The sequence below is a fragment of the Aotus nancymaae genome, unplaced genomic scaffold (assembly GCF_030222135.1).
Source record: "Aotus nancymaae isolate 86718 unplaced genomic scaffold, 86718_ANA_hifiasm-v0.15.2.pri h1tg000072l, whole genome shotgun sequence".
NCBI classification, from domain to species: domain Eukaryota; kingdom Metazoa; phylum Chordata; class Mammalia; order Primates; family Aotidae; genus Aotus; species Aotus nancymaae.
The window spans coordinates 1,603,609-1,621,692 of NW_026988487.1; the positions used below are offsets into that span (position 1 = coordinate 1,603,609).

Genomic DNA, 18,084 nt, shown 5'->3' on the forward strand with positions numbered 1-18,084 from the left:
ATAATTTAGGGGTAGGCAGGGGGCAAGATCTCACTAACTTTTGAAGATGTTAGTGGTGGTGGATAGATTACAGAAGTGAGGGATGGCTGGATACAAGCTCCTGCTCCATTCTGTTTCCCTCTGGGTGGGAATAACTTAGGAATAAGTAGGACAATGTGCTCTCAGTCTGCCTAACTGGCCCTTCTGTCTGGGCATCTTGTACCTAGCTAGTTCCCTAGGGCAAAAGTGGGACTCTAGCCAGCCTTCTTCTCTGAGATCAGACTGTACTTCCCTCCCTGATTAATGCCCCAGACTCTCACCTGTCATTCTTTGAACACCATGCTTACTCAGTTTATTTCAATGCCATTCTCTGTCTACTCCTCTTAGAATGCCTGGGATATAACTTTGTAACTGTTTGCCCAGCCTAAACTCAGTTCACAGGAAAAGGAGCTGCTCCCTCCCTTTCATATTGCTAAGATTTCCTTTACCTCCACCTGCTTCCCCCTCCTTTTTGCTAAATCCCACACAGTCCCTTCTCCTAGTAAGAGCTGCCAACTTGTTGACTGGTCAATTCAACTCCATTTATGGCAAACATTTGTAGTTGTTCTGATTTTAATGGGGCTATCCTTTATAATAATGTTTTTTAAAAGTAGGTCATGAATAGAACCAATAAAGATAAGAAATAATTTGTGGAGGCCAATTTCTTTTAAGACATTCTATATCAAACAGAAACTTTATGGTGAGTTTAAAACATTGAAACAGACCACACATGGGTAATTATTAGAACATGGAGGAAAAACTGTTTGCCATTTTAGCATAGGTAATTTACAAAATGACATTCTTTTTCAGTGTACTCAGAGGCACATGGGCCTATGATGGCTTCTGCCAATTTCAAAGGTGATGATCTATGAAGGAGACTTGGATATGAGTACACGGGTGACTTCTATGTTCAAATATATTCTATCATCATTTTCAAAACCAGCTTCCAAAAAGCAACACTGGCACATTGTGGGAAAAAATACACTTATATTCAATATATCCCTTTTCTATAAGTAACTCAGGGATGTATATATCTTTGACAATTTCACTCTCACCTTAACTAGAGAACATATCTATGTCAACTAGCATTTATTTTAGCAGTTGTAGAAAGTTGGAAATCTTAAAGCAAACCAAACTTCAGCCAAGTCTGGGAGGACGTGCCTTTCAGGGGCTGCCAAAGAACTGGTGCAGACTTACACGGTAAGACTGAAAGCATTTGGATTTTGTTCACAATTCAACACAATTCTTACATAGTTGTCATTAAACTCTGATCAGGTTACCAGATTGGTAGTTTTCAGCACACTGAAATTCTTAGTTGCTGAGATTTATGAAAGTCATATAGAAAGACATTGAGGTATGGATTTGCCTACAAAGCAATTATTAATATATAGAGATTTCTCTTATAGTACACCTGAGTCCTCTTCTGACACACAGAGAGGGCCATGTTTTATGCTTTTGGTGCATTTACTCTCTAAGCTCTCCAAATCTTCACAACCATCTTTAAATATTCTTTTACGGTATTTGCTCTATGGCCAAGATGATTAAGGATGAAGAAAGAGACATTTAGCAACATAATTTGAATAAGGGAATAAGATGGGAGTGGTGTTTCTAGGAAAGGAGCAGAAAGCTTACTTCCACCTCCTCTCCTTTACACGATATCAACTCCTCTTTCTGGTTATACTGAGTCTAGAGAGAAAAAGGGACCCCCCCCGGCCAGGCGCAGTGGTTTGGCTTATGCCTGTAATCCCAGCACTTTGGGAGGATGAGGCAGGCGGATCACAAGGTCAGGAGATGGAGACCAGCCTGACCAACATGGTGAAAACCCATCTCCACTGCAAATCAACAGGAAGTTGGGCAAAAATAAAACTAAAAAAAAAAAAAAAAAGAAAAGAAAAGAAAGGAAACCCAACTCTACTAAAAATACAAAAATTAGCCAGTAATCCCAGCTACTCAGGAGGCTGAGGCAGAAAACTCGCTTGAACCCTGGAGGCGGAGGTTGCAGTGAGCCGAAATCACGCCACTGCACTCCAGCCTGAGTGACAGAGTGAGACTCCGTCTCAAAAGAAAAATAAAAAGGGATCCCCTATGTCAATATTTCCTATGAGCCCTTTTTGATCCTGACCCTAAACAAATGCTACATTTTTATCATTCATCTTTTTCTCCATAACAGCCATTATGTGCAATTTTGTGGTGAGAAAAGGAGATAGAAGTTCTGAATATTGCAACAAAATCATAACGTCCATTATGTGCAATTTTGTGGTGAGAAAAGGATCTACAAATTCTGAATATTGCTCCTTAATCTGTTCCTTGTTTTCTCAGATATTTACTTTTGGAGTCAGATGTATGTGGACAGCCCTGATTTGCCACAGCTGAGCATAGTATGGTTTTAGGAAAGTTCCTTAACCTCTCTGATTCTCAAGTGTCCACATCTGTGAAATGGGAATGGTAATATCTAGTTTACAGAATTACTGTGAGAATTAAAATGAGATATTATATGGAAAACAGCCAGCACAGTGCCTAGCACATAAAGGGCTCTCAATAAATTATTGCAACTGTAATTTCTGATAGCAGTGACTCAGCTTGGGGAAAAGTCTTAAACAGGCTGGGGAGGCTACCTCAAATGCCTGGTGAAAGGAGAAAACATATAAACAAACAAGAAGGCAAACAAGGTGTCATTCATTTTACCTTATAGTGAAGATTTGCTGAATAAGACTAAATTTTAGGTGTTTCTGAATGTGGGATTATTGCTAGAACATAGCAGGAAGGCTGTTTCAATCATATAGGGATGCATATAAGAAATGTGAAGCTTGGAATATATAACAAGACTTACTTTCATAACTTTCAATGACAGATATTATGCAAGTATAAATTATATATTTTCACTTTTGTAATTATACCTAAACCGCATACTCCCAGAAGATTTCATTATGTAATTCCTCAAACTTAACTTCAAGTTTCCTTTATAAAGCAATGTTCCATTAAAAAAACCTTCTGTAAAAATCATTACTAATCACGTTTACTATATTTAAAAAAAGCCTCGTAAATATTCATATTTATATTGCCACATTAGCTACTCTGAAATTGTTATTGGACAAAACTACTCAAGGCAGGTAAAATATTTATAAACATGATTCAAATTACCGACATTGAGAGACTTCATAAAACCTTTTCAAATGATTTTCCTCTAAAAATTCAGAAATGTATTAATAGTCATTGAATTGTTGTGCACATTATGGGTCATTTGTCTCCAATTCTGGCTAAGAATGGAGATTTATGCAAACTATTTTTAGCCCCAGATTCTACCCATATCCTGCTAAATTTCTGCAAGAAATTCCTTTGTAATATTGCCTTTGCAATCGCTATATGTAACACTTCAAATAGCATATGTAGGATCTCTAAGTATTTGAACTAGAAAAGCAAAAATAAAGTTTATGAATTCAGCCAGAGGCAAACAACCAACTAGGAATTACTGAGTGGATCTAAGCTATATAGGCATTCAGCAGGCAAATTAACACCTGCAACATCCCATAACAAACAAACGCACACTTGACTTCTTCCTCAAGAGCAAGAGTTCTTTTGGCTTTGAAATCAGCTTAATAGTTGCTTCCCTACTTTTTTATAACTCCTCTTCATATTGCCTATCTTAATCATCTAGATAATTTTAATTTTTTCATCAAAGTTATTTGGCAAATTGTGCCAGTGCCACAACAAGAACACAGGAATGACTCTTACCACCTGGTTCCACATTTTCATTACCTATAGTCAGCAACATTCCTCAAACCTACAAAATTCACAATAATAACAGAAAATGAAAAATATATCTAATAAGCAACCTAGGCTTTAAGAGAATGGCAGAGTAATTACATTTTTTTTTTAGTGGAACTAAAGGTAAGACTATTATATATCGTTCCAAGATTCTAACTAAAAGAATGTGTACAAAATATTAAATTCTAAAGTGTGAAAGGAAGTGATATATGATTCCTAATAACATGGAATAATGATATAATTCAAAGCAGAAACATAGTTCCTACTAGCCACAGAAATTTTTGTTAAGAAAGAAAAAAAAGGAGGCAGTTTCTGAAAGACAAAAATGCCAATGTAAAGCACACTTTTATAAAAACTTCTCAGTACTCATTTTTATTTTTATGTATTTTCTGACTATTAAGTACTAAAACAGGGTTAAACTGATCAGTTTGTTTGTTATCCTTTTATCAGTTAGTTACATGCTGCTCAGACTATAGGGATTATTAGCTTATCAGTCAAATACCAGTCAGCTGTACATGAAGTTTCATATACCAGCTTTCTTATCAACACATATATACAAACTCAAATGGAAAAGAAAGCCTATTTAAAATGTATATTTAGAATTGTTCACAATAAATATTTGACACAGTTAACCAAAATGTTTTATCACACTCTTACACTTTACATAGCATCATAATAAAAACATGTAACAGAATTCAAAGCAGACGGAACTCAAAGCAAAGCCATAAACTTGTGTTTTTTAAAAAAGAGAAAAATCGGTAACATGGGGACTGACTCAAGAAGAACTTGGTATATCTTTAATTTAATTACTGTGTATTTAGTAACAGTGGTATTTAATTTGACAAATACTGAACTCTCTAATAGATTATTTGCTAGTCTGTCTGATTTCTATGAATTCATGGGAGAGTTTAAGACAAGTGGTAACATTAAATGAAGGCATGTTCTGATTAATTATCTCTCAGTGATCTGTCTGACCTACAGTGAGTTATGAAAGTCATCAATAATTTCCCCTTATTTTTACATAGCAATAATTCTCTCTCTATAGAAAGTTATATTTTAAGGGTTTATCAAGCTATAATTCATCAAAAACAATGAAGCACTGGCTAAGATTGTATCAAAATAGTGGCTGACTACCAGATTGAAAAAAAATTTAGGCTGGGCATGGTGGCTCACGCCTGTAATCCCAGCACTTTGGGAGGCCAAGGAGGGGTAGATAACTTGAGATCAGGAGTTGGAGACCAGCCTGGCCACTATGGAGAAATGCAATCTCTACTAAAAATACAAAAATTAGCTGGGTGTGGTGGTGCGAGCCTGTAGTTCCAGCTACTTGAGAGGCTGAGGCAGAAGAATCGCTTGAACCCAGGAGGTGGAGGTTGCAGTGAGCCGAGATTGCGCCACTGCACTCCAGCCTGGGCAACAAATCGAGACTCTATCTCAAAAAAAAAGAAAATATATTTAAACATTTTAGTACTGGAGGCAGACTGGCAGGAATCTTAGCCAACTTGTATCATAACTATGTCTACCTAAAGGCAAGCAAGAGGAATGCTGGGAAACAGCACAAAACAATGATTTTGAGAAAATATAAGAATGATATATACATATAAAATAAAAGTATATAAACTTGTGCAGTGTATAGCAATATAGCTACTTGTAACATAACATGAACAGTGTGGCTTCAGGCAACTGAATAGAGAAGTGAAGCTGAACGCTGCTATGCCAACCAAATGGCAAATGTGACACCTGATAATGTAAAACAGAGGCATCCCCAGGGCACCATGTAAAATTATTATGAAGCAGTGAAATAACAATATAAAGTTAATTTTATTAAAATTAACAATACTTCCCATCAGCACGAGACAATCTATATTCAAAATTAAAACAGTAGGAATGTTTATTTATTCAAGCATTCTGATAGGCTAAATATTGTTGACTGCTAAAAGAAACAAAGTTTTCAAGCCTCTTTTTCCTATATATTCATAAAGACTCATGCTTATGAATAATATCATATTCAAAGGCCTGAAATTAAAAACATGTTTCCTTATGAAATTTGGTATATCTGGCATGTCATTAAAAAATATTCCTGCCTACTATTTTTTTTTAATTAGAGATCTTGGAAATAAAAGTTGGGATAAATTGGTGAAATTTTGCACTGTACTGTTCAAGTGCAATAAATACAAATAGGTAAAATTAGTAATTTCATGGCATTATTTAAATATTAGTGTTTGCTGATTTCAACTACTTTCTGTTATTTGCAAAACTGATCTGCATCCACTTGCCAGCTGTGAGATTTTGTGTTAAGCAGAAATATAACTTTTTGGCTCTGTTAGCTTTCAAAAAATAGTATTGAGAGATCTTTCTTTATTACAAAAATAATACAAGTTCATTACAGAAAAAAATGAAAATACAGAGAAGTAAAAGGAAAAAAGAAATATTATCCCTGTTATGTTGTAACTGGTAGTCATTATTGACATTTTAGAACACATCATTTCAGTATTTTTATCTATGCAGCAATAAGTATATATATATAAGAATTAATATTTAATCAAAACTAAACCTGAATGAAGGCTATGTCATATTACAAAACGAATTTTATATTTTCATCTGAACTAAAGGAGTATTTCAGAACACGTACCATGTTTCACCTAAAGAGTGGTTGCAGTTATATGGTAAACTACATCTGGTGAAAAATTGAACATTAGTTTAAAATCCAGGAGTTAAGTAGTCAATAGTACCCTGGAGTAGGTGGTGGAAATATTCTCAGAATTAGTATAAATGTTATCATTAGGGGACAGATGGGTTTAATTTATAAGATCTCAAAATTCTGAGGCACATTCTCTATTTTCGATACTTGAAAAATCTGTTTCATATGTTTGGATATCAAAATCCACTCAATCTACTATGAACAATTCCTCCATGAGGCTATAGAGTTTCATGTCCTTGATGATTAGAAACTAGAAAACATGGGGTATAAGGTAGAGCAAGGGGCAATTCAAGAATTATTTTTAACTAAAGATATGTTTTTTAATGCTATTATCAGAGGAAAGAAACCAAACCATTAAAAAATTATGTAACATTATTAAATTTAATTCAAGCCAAGATTATCTAAGCTTACACTGAACACTCATTCCAACTATTTAACCCTGGCCACTGAGCTGAGACTATAACAGCAGGTACGTTATCAGACAATGCACTAGAATTTCACAAGATCAAGTCAGAAGACAAACAAGAACTTCCCCAGCCTCTTATTCTTCCCAGATAATCTGTTTTATGTTCTTGAGGAGGGAAAGGCAAATCTTAAGCTTTATGCTGTACCTTAGCACACTCTGTCTCTCTTCCCTATTTTATTTCTCACATAGTTTACATTACATCATGTCATTTCATTTATTGCCCCCCTGAAGAATGTAAACTATACCAGGGCAGGGTTTTTCACTCACATATCTCCAGTGCCTAGAACAGTGCCTGGCACATAGTAGGTGCCCAATAAATGTCTGTTGAATAAATGAATGAGATTTCTTTAACTGGATAATTAGGATTAGCAGAAGCCAATTTTAAATATTCAAAGAAAAGAAAAATATTTTACAAAAAATTAAAGATACTTCTGGCCAGGTGTGGAGGCTCACTCCTGTAATCTCAACACTTTGGGAGGCAAAGGCAGGAAGATCATTTGAGGCCAGGAGTTTGAGACCAGCCTGGGCAACATAGTGAAACTCTGTTTCAAAAGACAAAAAAAAAATTAGCCGGATGTGGTGGTATGCGCCTGTAGTCCCAGCTACTCAGGAGGCTGAGGCAGGAGGGGTTGGGGGCTGCAATGAGTTACGATGGCACCACTGCACTCCAGCCTGGGTGACAGAGTGGACCCTGTCTTACGCAAAAACAAAAACAAAATCATAAACTTTTGCTCAGAACTTGGATTTCTCTAACTTTGCAAGCACAAATTTTTATACCTGTTGACCACTTTCATGGGGTTATTTTGATAACATATTACTAAAGCCCACTTCACAGAAAATTTGAGAGTTAATTTTTTAAAATTTCTGAAAACACACTTTTTGGGCCACTGGTGCTGGGAAAAAAAATTACTCTCTCTGTTCTCTTTCTTGTAAAAAATCCAGTGCTAACCCACACAAATCCAGGCAGCTGCCTCATCTATTCTGCCTCATCTATTCTCCTGCTGAGGACATCCTATATTCTCATATTTCTGTTGAACAATAGCACCATTCTGAAAAATTTGCGTACTGGCAATCAAATCATTCTGCAAACAGTAACGCAGATTCCAATGATAAGATGAGTGAGCAGGATGCAAGAACATCTTAAAGATCACCTGCCGCACTTGTGTTTGAGGTGCTCAATGGCTGTTTACACCAAGTGCCATCTGGCTCTATAGATATAATAACAATTATTCCATTGAGGTGTGTAGCTCCCTAAATCATATTAATATACAATGATTCCACTAGTCTTATAGGAGTTGATGTCTTTGTGTGCTCTCATTTAACCTGGGTAATGCGCTAAAACAAGTCTGCCTCATCATTAAGAATTGATTTTTTATTTATGTGAATGTCACTGGCAATCCCATGATATCCCTTTGTAATTCAGTTGAACAGGACTGCATACTAGCGTTAATCTATTTTTATGGCATATCTTTAAAAATTTGCAACATCTTGCTACATTTGGATATTTATACAGAGATTTGTGTTCCCGCAGAAAGCTGTTGTTAGCTTTGGAGATCCATTTCACACAGCAATAGGGCAAGTATCTAATATACTTCATTAGCTATCTTATATCAAATAAGGGTTTATTTCTTTAAATTATTTAACCTTGTTATAACCTACTAAAATAATGTAAATTACAAATACACTAATGAAAATCATTAGTTAGCCTATTCAAAAAAAAAAAAAAAGAAACAAAGAAAAGAAAAGAAAACCTCCAATAGGAATAAAATTAAAACATTTAAAATCAGCCTTCTGGAAGCATTTTATGAAAATAACTTGGTGAATTTACCATGATCGCTCATTTCTTAAAGTTGTCATTGGTCACTCATTTAGTCACTGACCTTAACAACTATTCTGATGTGCTAACATTTGTAAAAAAAAAATTGCTTTTTTCTGGCTAATTCAAAATCTGATTTTAAAAGTCACAGTCACAGTTATTTATAAATATGCCTTATTGACTTTTGCTAATTTTAAAAATGAGATAAAAACAATAAGCAATAATAAAAAGAAAAAATATGTTTTTAGGATACCAGGAAAACACACTACACCACAAAATTATACTTTAAGTCTAATTTTCCCAAGAGTATTTACAAGGTCATTAAATAATTACCTTATAGGGAAGTTCTGTTAGAACACCTCTCATATTCAGATGAGTATTATAGACTCTGAACCTGTTTAGAAAGCAATAGCAAGCTTCTTCAGAAAGTCACTGAACTTTGGGTGTGGGGAGATTATGGTATATTATACTGCTGGTCTTTGACCATTTCATGCTGCTGCTTTAAATGCAGAATTACTCTTATGCTGTTACATTTATCATATACAATTACTGATACTGCAAGTCATAAGAAAGTTACACAAAGTTTCAGGACATGCAAATAAATGAGGTAACACTTTTTCAAATTAAAGAATTTTGAAGATGAGTGTCACTGCAAACTATAAACTACTGTAAGATTCTTGGTCTAGACAACCTCTTGTGGATTATTTAGACAATTTTTTAAAAAGCACACTGGGGCAAATTCATTTTTCTAACTTGAAAAGATATCTCCTGAAACTTAATTAAAAGCTCAAACTTAAGAAAGACACTTTCATAAAAATCTACATTTGAGCTAGATTGTGAAATCAATGTAGTTTACAATATAATACACTAATATCTGAAATCCATAGGCTGCAATTTTTACATGTTTTCTAAGAGCTGCATAAATTAGCTTCTTTATGTATTGTATTTGTTATAAATAACTGAGAAGGAATTATGTGCTTTTGTATTCAATAAATAAATACATTTAATGCTCAGATATTTTCACTAAAATAGTTCCACAAAGAAACTTGGAATGTTTTTCTGTGGTCTTCAGAACTATGTATGGTGAGCAATTATCAGGAATAATACATGTGTCTGTTTTTGAATTCAGTAGGCCTTCTAAACATTATTTTAAAACTACTCCATAAAGATGATAAAAGGTGTATTAATCACCTGAATGCCTATAAATTGAGATTTAAGGTCAGAGATATTCCCTTAGTTTACTTAAGATATTCCTTAGATATCCCTTAGATATTCCCCTAGTTGTCCCACATGGGGTTGGTTGGTCACACATCATATCCTGGTACATACGAGGTATGCACTCTGGTCCATACGAGGTATGCACTCTGGTCCAGAGTTAATAGTGGGGAATTGGTGTACAAGGCTTACAAGTCAGGTTTTAAAATGTAATAATGATAGCATCTATTATACTAGTCTAATGATTCTATGGTTTTCTTTTTGTTAAAATCATCCCTTATTTTAGGAATAAGCTAAGTAAAAGAGGGAACATGGAGTCAGACTGAAATCTACTTCAGGGCTCACCTCTGTTAGATGAACAGTGAACGCTCTGACAATGACATTCACAACACATTACTGCTGGGTGTTGCTATAATTTGCTCTCTATGATTGTTCTTTTAAACAAAAAGCTCTGCACTCAGCATGCAAAGAAGTTAGAAGTGCGGGAAGGAGGGGGAACCACACATATAAGAGGAGAGAGAGGAAAAATCTGCAGATCAATCATTTATAATTAACAAAAATCCGATTGGTGCTTTAAATAGAGATCAATGTGTTCCAGGCTGCCTGGATCGTGGGGATGTATTCACCTTCTGGTAACTCTCCAAGCAAGCTGTCACACCTACAGAATCACCATTTGTTTTCTTAACAAAGCTTCAGGGGGCGCCAGGCTCTCATTGAAATTTCATTAATCTAATGGAGTAAAGTCCTATAGAAAAAAAATCAAATTCTCGTTGGACGAGATGCTACCTGGGAAAGATAACCTCTGTTTGAACTCTCAGACTCGGATCGCTCTGCTATTAGTCTGAGGAAACAGACAGCAACAACGCTGATTACAGCCACCGGCCTCAACAATTTTTTTTTCTAACTAGCAATTTCGAGTGCAAGTGCCACAGTGTCAGCTAAAGAAACACAACTGCGGGTTTTCTGCAGAGCAAAATGGTTCTGAAATGTCACTGAATAGCTCACAAAGGATGCCAATCTACAACAACAGAGACATAAGCATATAGGAGAAAGGCCCACACATCCTCCTTTCAAAGGTATGTTGTTTATATGCATGCAATTTGTGAAACCCACAGCTATTCAATTCAGGGTTTTCACAGATGTCTAAACCAAAATCTGCGTAGAAAGCAATATCGAGATTCTTCCAAAAGTCACAGAATTTTGTGAGGGGGGGAGATTATGACATGTGATACACATAAATAGATAGATGCCCTACATAGTACATGACCTACATAATATAGTCTTCAAGTTCCCAAGACATCAATTATGACTGTTATGTGGTGATGATACTTCAGCATCACCCCCATGTGATTTGACTCACAAGTTTTCAAAAGTGGCCTAAATCTGTACATGTCAATATATAGTAGCAATAGTTACTTTTAGAGGAAACTATAGAATGTTGACTCCTTAAAATTCTTTCCAGGAATGTCCCCATGGCTCATCTGACACTCACATGGCAAGGGTATATGGTGGTACATGGATGTGACTAAAAGAGCCAGCATGACAAAGGTTGTATCTATGTCAAAGTAAAATAGCTTTCTGTACTGCTTATTTTTTCCCAACTTAAATGTCTATTTTTAAAAATTTAAATGACTAACAGACCAGTGGTTTTAGGCCCAAAAGTCTAAAAGAGAGAATGAAACAACCTGTAGAAAGCCCTCTGCTAGGCTCCCATATGATCACTATGTTTGCACGAAGCAAGTGGGCAAAGGAAGTTGACTGCAATCGGGCAAGATCACAGTCAAGTTCAGCACTGCTTTCTGAGTCCAGAGACATCTAAATCTGGAAGTGACTGTGCAAACCTTATTTGTGTTAAGGAATAAGACTTATAATACTTTAAAGTAAAAAGAGAAACTAATAATTTGAACATAAACTACAACTTTCTTTTTAAAACAAGGATCTAAAAATTGTAGCATATGATAAGGAGAAAAGTCATACTTTGAAAAAAGAAAAGGAAAATCATGACATCCTAGGCAAGCAATTGAAGCGACTGAAAATATTCTTGAGTCCATCTTTAAATATACTATTTTTCTTTTACAATCAATTTGTCATTCTTCACCTAGGTCACATAAAGCTTGCTGTAGATCAGGAAATGTCTTCAGTTTCCAAAGCCTCTCATAGGAGTGAGTCACTTCCTGCTATTTTTTTTTCCATTTCTCTGTTTATGGGTAAACATTGCTCTATTTGAATATATTTAATATTTTTGTGTCTGGTCCAAATTAATCCATAAAGATCTAGCTTCTTTTCATACATAATTCCTTTAATTTCCTGTCTGAGATCCACCTGTAGAATTATACTTCCTGCTCTCCATCTACATCCTGTTTAAAGATGCCACCGAGAGTACTATATCAATTTTTTAAAATTCTAAGCATTAGGAAAATGAGTAATTAACACATTTATGTGTCTATGTTTATATACTATTTATGTAAATATATCATATATGCAAAACGTATCATATTATATAAACATATGATATATGCAAATCTGTACATAGAAAAACTTAGTTTACCGATTATTAAAATTGATCCTAGGAACAAAACGATACACCTTTTCTAGGCATTTATCCCTACTATAGAGACAGAGAAAGAAAGATTGTGAGAGGGAGACACACACTGTCAGATGAGCCTTCAGGGAATTGTATGAACTTTTGAACCAGAGACGGAGAGCCAGAGCCCAGCCTGTTCCCACTTTAATAAACATTTTTTTCTTCAATTAATTAAGGTTTGGAAAGAAAAAAAACCACAGAAGAGAAGTAATTTAGCATGCAACACATACTTTACAGATGGATCCTACCTTCGGATGCTTATTAAATCTATGCATGATTGCGCTGGAGAAAATTAATTGCATTGTTTCTCACTATTGGAAAAGAGGTTGCAAACAGCTCAAAAATAAAAAGGAATATGAAGCAAGGTGGTTGTTGTTGTTTAAGAAAACAGCTACAGTATGAAAGAAATACTTTCAAAGTCCTAAAACAAGTAATACCCACAACTGGCATAAGAGCACAGATTTCTTTAAAAATTGTTTGATGTTTCAAAATACCATATATGCTGCCAGAAAACATATATCTACTTTAAGTTTACAAATATTCTGGTTGAACTAAAATTTCCTACTCAGTAGCACTTGAACTATTCAATTAAGTGGCAAGTTTTTGTTCAAATCCTGCTGTGAGGAAAGATTTACATGAGCAGCTGGGAGTAGACACTGGCACACATTCACTGCATCATGGTTGTCTGGTATTCTCTCCACTCCAGTCTTGGGAAAAAGTGATAACTTCCTCATGTTTTTGGAGAAAACTAGAAGATATTATTATAAAATATTCAGAATATGCATAATCATTTGCATTTTATCATCTTTAATTAGGGGGAAAAAAAGCACAACAGCTTCAGAAGCTGAAGTCATTTTTCCTTTTCTGAAGGCCTGCTGGTAGAAGTTGAACTGTAACCTCTCTTAGACTGTCCTGAAAATGACCTTCATCAAACTTGAAAGGAGCACTCTCTGTCTAAGGAGTTAGACATTAATTTTCCTAACTAACATATTTCTAGATTAAAAAAAAAAATCCTTGTGTTACTTCCTTATAGACACTCCTTTTGGTAGGCCTTACCCTGTTGTTGACTGACTAAAAACATTTCACTTAAGAACCTCTAAACTTACTTGATTCCATGACCCAAATAGATGGTGGTTTTATTTCACTCTTTTGCCTACTCTACGTCTATAAATCAGTCACCCTAATCCCTGGTTAACATGTATAATTATTTTAAACTATTTATCATGACACAAATTTTGCTAAAAGTAACAAAGTAAGTACATATAAATAAATGAATCAGTCCATATACAACAGGTTTTGTAGATATAAGTAAATATATACATTTACTAACATTGAGATTTATTTATATAGTGCCTTTCACCAGCAGATCTTGAAGGACAATATAAATAATCTTATAATCTTATAAATAGCTACAGATATTATCATCCTTAGTTAGGAATGGTGCAAAACAAGATCATATGGTGAGATAGGCAGTACAAAACTTCTAAAACAAGTGTTCACTTTTATTCCCTTGCTTTACCTTTTAAATCAGACCTACCACCCTTTTAGGGTATTAATCAATTAAAATTAGAGTCTCATCAATGATTAAAAATATATATGGTTCAGTCTAGGTGCTACTCAAAAGAGAAAAATCCATGCTGCCATGAGAAACTAAAGTCAAAACCAAGCCAATGCCTTGTGCTGCTAGAGTTTTTGTAAATGTGACATAAAAATGTGTGGTTCCTATTTTATTGGTTATTAAAAAGAACAAATGGGCCCATAAGGGATTGGACCTATATAACTTTACCATTACAAAGGACCATTGAAGGTATAAAAACAGGGCTAGCTTCAGAAATTTTGGCAGTCGCAGTCTTACTTAAGCCAAACCACACTGATAGGTATGAAATGCCTGAATAATGTAAGTGGGAAAAGGTCCAAGGGAGATTTCTTAGTCTAAGGCACCTGAACCTATTTCCTGTTTTCAGAAAGATCTCTTCTGTTTGCTGCACTCCAGCCTTGAGCAGCCACTCCCACGGGATTGACTGCAGCCTATACCTGCACATTTGACCTGCCTCTTGATTCCAGACTCTCCAGATGTTCCAACGTTTACCTTTTAAAAGTTTCCCTTGCAGTTGACACCATCTTCTCCACCTTAAATATTTATTGGAAATGACAGTTCAGTATGTCATCCTTAGCTATTGGTCATCTAAAGTTCCTAGACTTCTATAAAGAACCTGTCACATTAGAGTATTTTATTATCTTTCTGCATAAGTCAGAGTAAGCATCAACAAACAACTAGTCAGAAGCTTTGGGCAAAGCAGTTTTGGTAGTATGGATAACTCAGGTTCTGCTTGGACTGATTCTGATTAAATATGTGGAAGGAGTTACCCTGGATTCCTAATTCTAGGAAAGTAGATGATTAAATTCACTTTCAGGAAGCCAAGAGTTTAGGGTAGGTTTCAGATTTTGAGATAAAGACTGTAAAATAAAAATTTTAAATTCTTAACTGTTTTAGCCTTTATTTTACATTTCTTTCCTGTCTTACACTGAGTAGTATACTATTCCCTTGGAGCAAAAGGCTCCCTGATGACTACGGAACTTGCTTCAAGACACTATATTTTGATTTAGCAAATCCCTGTATTCATTCATTTCATTAGATCCTGTTTTCATGAAAGAGTTAAACTCCTTCTATAAGGTAAAGAGCTTAATCACTATGGGATGAGATATTTTTTCTATTTTCCAATGCAATTACTCTTTGTCTTAAATCTAATTGAATTCACTTTCCATGTTAGTGAGGGAAGGGAAGTGGGTAGGAGGGATGCAGCATATGTTATAAGACAAACAGTGTAAACTGTAGACCTTTCAATACAGTGGATTTTTGTAAAGATAAAAAATTGTGATCTGATAAAAATATTTAATATTCAGGTATGGCAGGCGTGGAGAGATTTTGGCCATCAGAAACTGGATTTTGTGTATGGAGAACATCAGGGACATTGCAAAAGGAACATTCATATTTATAATTTATAAAGCACCTTGGGATTCTGCAGATGAAAAGCACCATATAAATATCAGCATTGTCATTTCATGTGGGTGATCACAGATTGTTACCATTTCAGCAAAGATCATATTTCAGTAGTGAAAGGGATATAAACCCTTATGTAGATTTGCTTTTGCTGCCATTTTCTCTTCCCTGAGTTGTAACATACACAATGGAGCATGCCCTTATTGGCTGCCTCCTTTCCCTTTTTTAAAGTTCCTGTCTATTTCGTTTGTCTTTGTGGTGTTAACGTACTGTCCAGCATCTGGTTTTGTACTCACAAGCCAGATTACTGAAGGAAGTAAACATTTATCTTGGATCTATCTGGTATAGTGTTTTCCATCCTTCAGTATTTCTGGTGTTTAAGGGAGGAAAACCTCCAGATATCATGGAAGGGGGAAGAGGGAAAGGCTATCACTCTGTGGCACATTAACACACAATATGGAACAGAAGACTGCTATTATCTCAAGGTTCTTTGAAAGTTCTTTAAGATATGACAGAAAGTGAGTGTGTGTGTGTGTGCACGCGCGCGTGTGCTGACAGCCCACAATCCTTTGGAGAAGCCAATGTATGTAATATAATGCAGGCAAATGGTGGTAGGTAACAGCTATGATAGAAGTACTCATCAAGTAAAATGCAAGACAGGAAGGGGTTAAGTCCAACTTGGGGCAACTAGGAAGCCACCCAGAGAAGATGGAGTTTGAGCATAGCCTTGAAGGATGAGTGGGTGGATGGGAGGATGGGAAAGGTACTCCAGGTAGAAGGCACAGGGCTGAGTATGGGTAGTGATGATGAATAATTCTTTGAGATTGGGGTTTAGGGCATGAGTTTCACATGTAGGAGGTAAGATGAAAGGTAGGCTCGGTATTTCAGGTCATGGTTTCAAATCCTCTTCAAAATAAATGTAGGTCATGAAGCTGCAGTGTTATGAGAAAACAGTTTTTAACTACGAGTGTTCCTAGCCTATTATTTCCCCCGTGTGTGCAAGAGTTTCTGTCTTCACTAGTTCAGATCCTTCCCAGGCTCACCATCAACGATGGAGGGCTCTGCCATTCTCAGACAAGGGTTTTGGCTTTGTGATGCAGTATGGGGAGAATGTGGAGAACAAGACACTTAGGCAGACAGTAGAAGACAGGGAGCAAAGAAGCACTCTCCACCCCGTATCTTCCAGGATTAAGAGAGACAGGGCAGAATGGCATGGGTCTGTGAGAGAGTTCTGGGACAGGAGAGTGAGAGGGTGCAGGGAGTTATGGGGATTTTGAAAAAGGAGGGGAAAGTTGCCTTATAAAATGGGCTTCAGATAGTTTTGAGGACAGAAATTCCTACTTTTATTGTGCTTCTGTGAATGTGATACCTCTTCAGGACTGGGTCCTGGTATCAAAGAGATAGACAGCTTAGTGTGAGATCATATGTGATTTTCCATGGACTGGAGGCTATCTTATATTATTAACTACATATTATAGCAAGAGAGAGAGCGATGAGGGGTGAGCCTAAAAACAAAATGGAACAGAATCTTTTAGTGTGTTGCTCCTCCATGAATTCTCCATTTAGTGATTAATGTTTGTTGAATAGACTGAGATGGTTCTCACTGTATATTAATTACTGCTTAACAATAACGTGTCTTCTCTTAATCTTTTTTTTTTTTAAGTGGGGAGCATTGATTATTATCACTGAGTGATAAGACTGATGGGTTACTAGGGAATTATTCTGCATTGGGAAAATTTTACTCCATGGATCATTTCTCTTAGTTCGAGTAGTCCAAGTATATTTCACAAGTTCTAGTCTCATTAGTTAATCTTTGAAAACAAAGTTCTTGTTTGAGTAAGTATAGAAAATGCTGTATATCATAACCCTGCCTTATAAAATCCCAGCACGTGTCAGCATCATGAGGCCTCTAAGCTTCTTTTTTCTTTTTTTTTTAATTTAGAAAGAAAGAAAGAAAAAAAAAGAATGAAGAAGAGGAAGAAAAAGAAAGAGAAAGAGAGAGAGAGAATGGGAGTATTGCTTTCTTGCCCAGGCTAGAATGCAGTTTAGTAACGGGTATTGAAAAACCTCTTTTATACCAATAATTATACTTGATGTAGACAGGAAGGAATAAAGGAAGAAAATAACAAACAAGCAGCCAACCAATATTTCATTTAAACCTATGAAATACTATGCAATTACTGAGGAGTGATTTACTTCCAATTATGTAGTTGCTTTTGGAATAGGTGTGAGGTGGTAATGTATGTTTTGTGTATTTGAAGTGGAGAGTTCTATAAATGTTTATTAAGTTTACTTGTTCCAGGTCTGAGTTCAAGTCCTGGATGTCCTTGTTAATTTTCTGTCTCGTTGATCTATGAAATCGTTAGCTCTTCTTGTTACATTGATCCTTTTGCCATTATGTAATGTCCTTCTTTGCCTCTTTTGCTCTTTGTTGCTTTAAAGTCTACTTTATCAGAGGCGAGAATTGCATCTCCTGCTTTTTGTTTATTTGTTTATTTTTACTCTCTGTTTGGTTGAT

General features: G+C 35.6%; 2 protein-coding genes across 7 annotated transcripts in view; both read right to left on the reverse strand.

The window, feature by feature from the left end:
- Nucleotides 1-18,084, reverse strand: part of SKAP1 (src kinase associated phosphoprotein 1) — a 324,123-nt gene that overhangs the window by 164,236 nt on the left and 141,803 nt on the right. The gene's annotated exons all lie outside the window — the stretch shown is intronic.
- LOC105717062 (nuclear transport factor 2-like) overlaps nucleotides 1-18,084 on the reverse strand; it is a 35,891-nt gene that overhangs the window by 15,369 nt on the left and 2,438 nt on the right. The window lies entirely within an intron of this gene.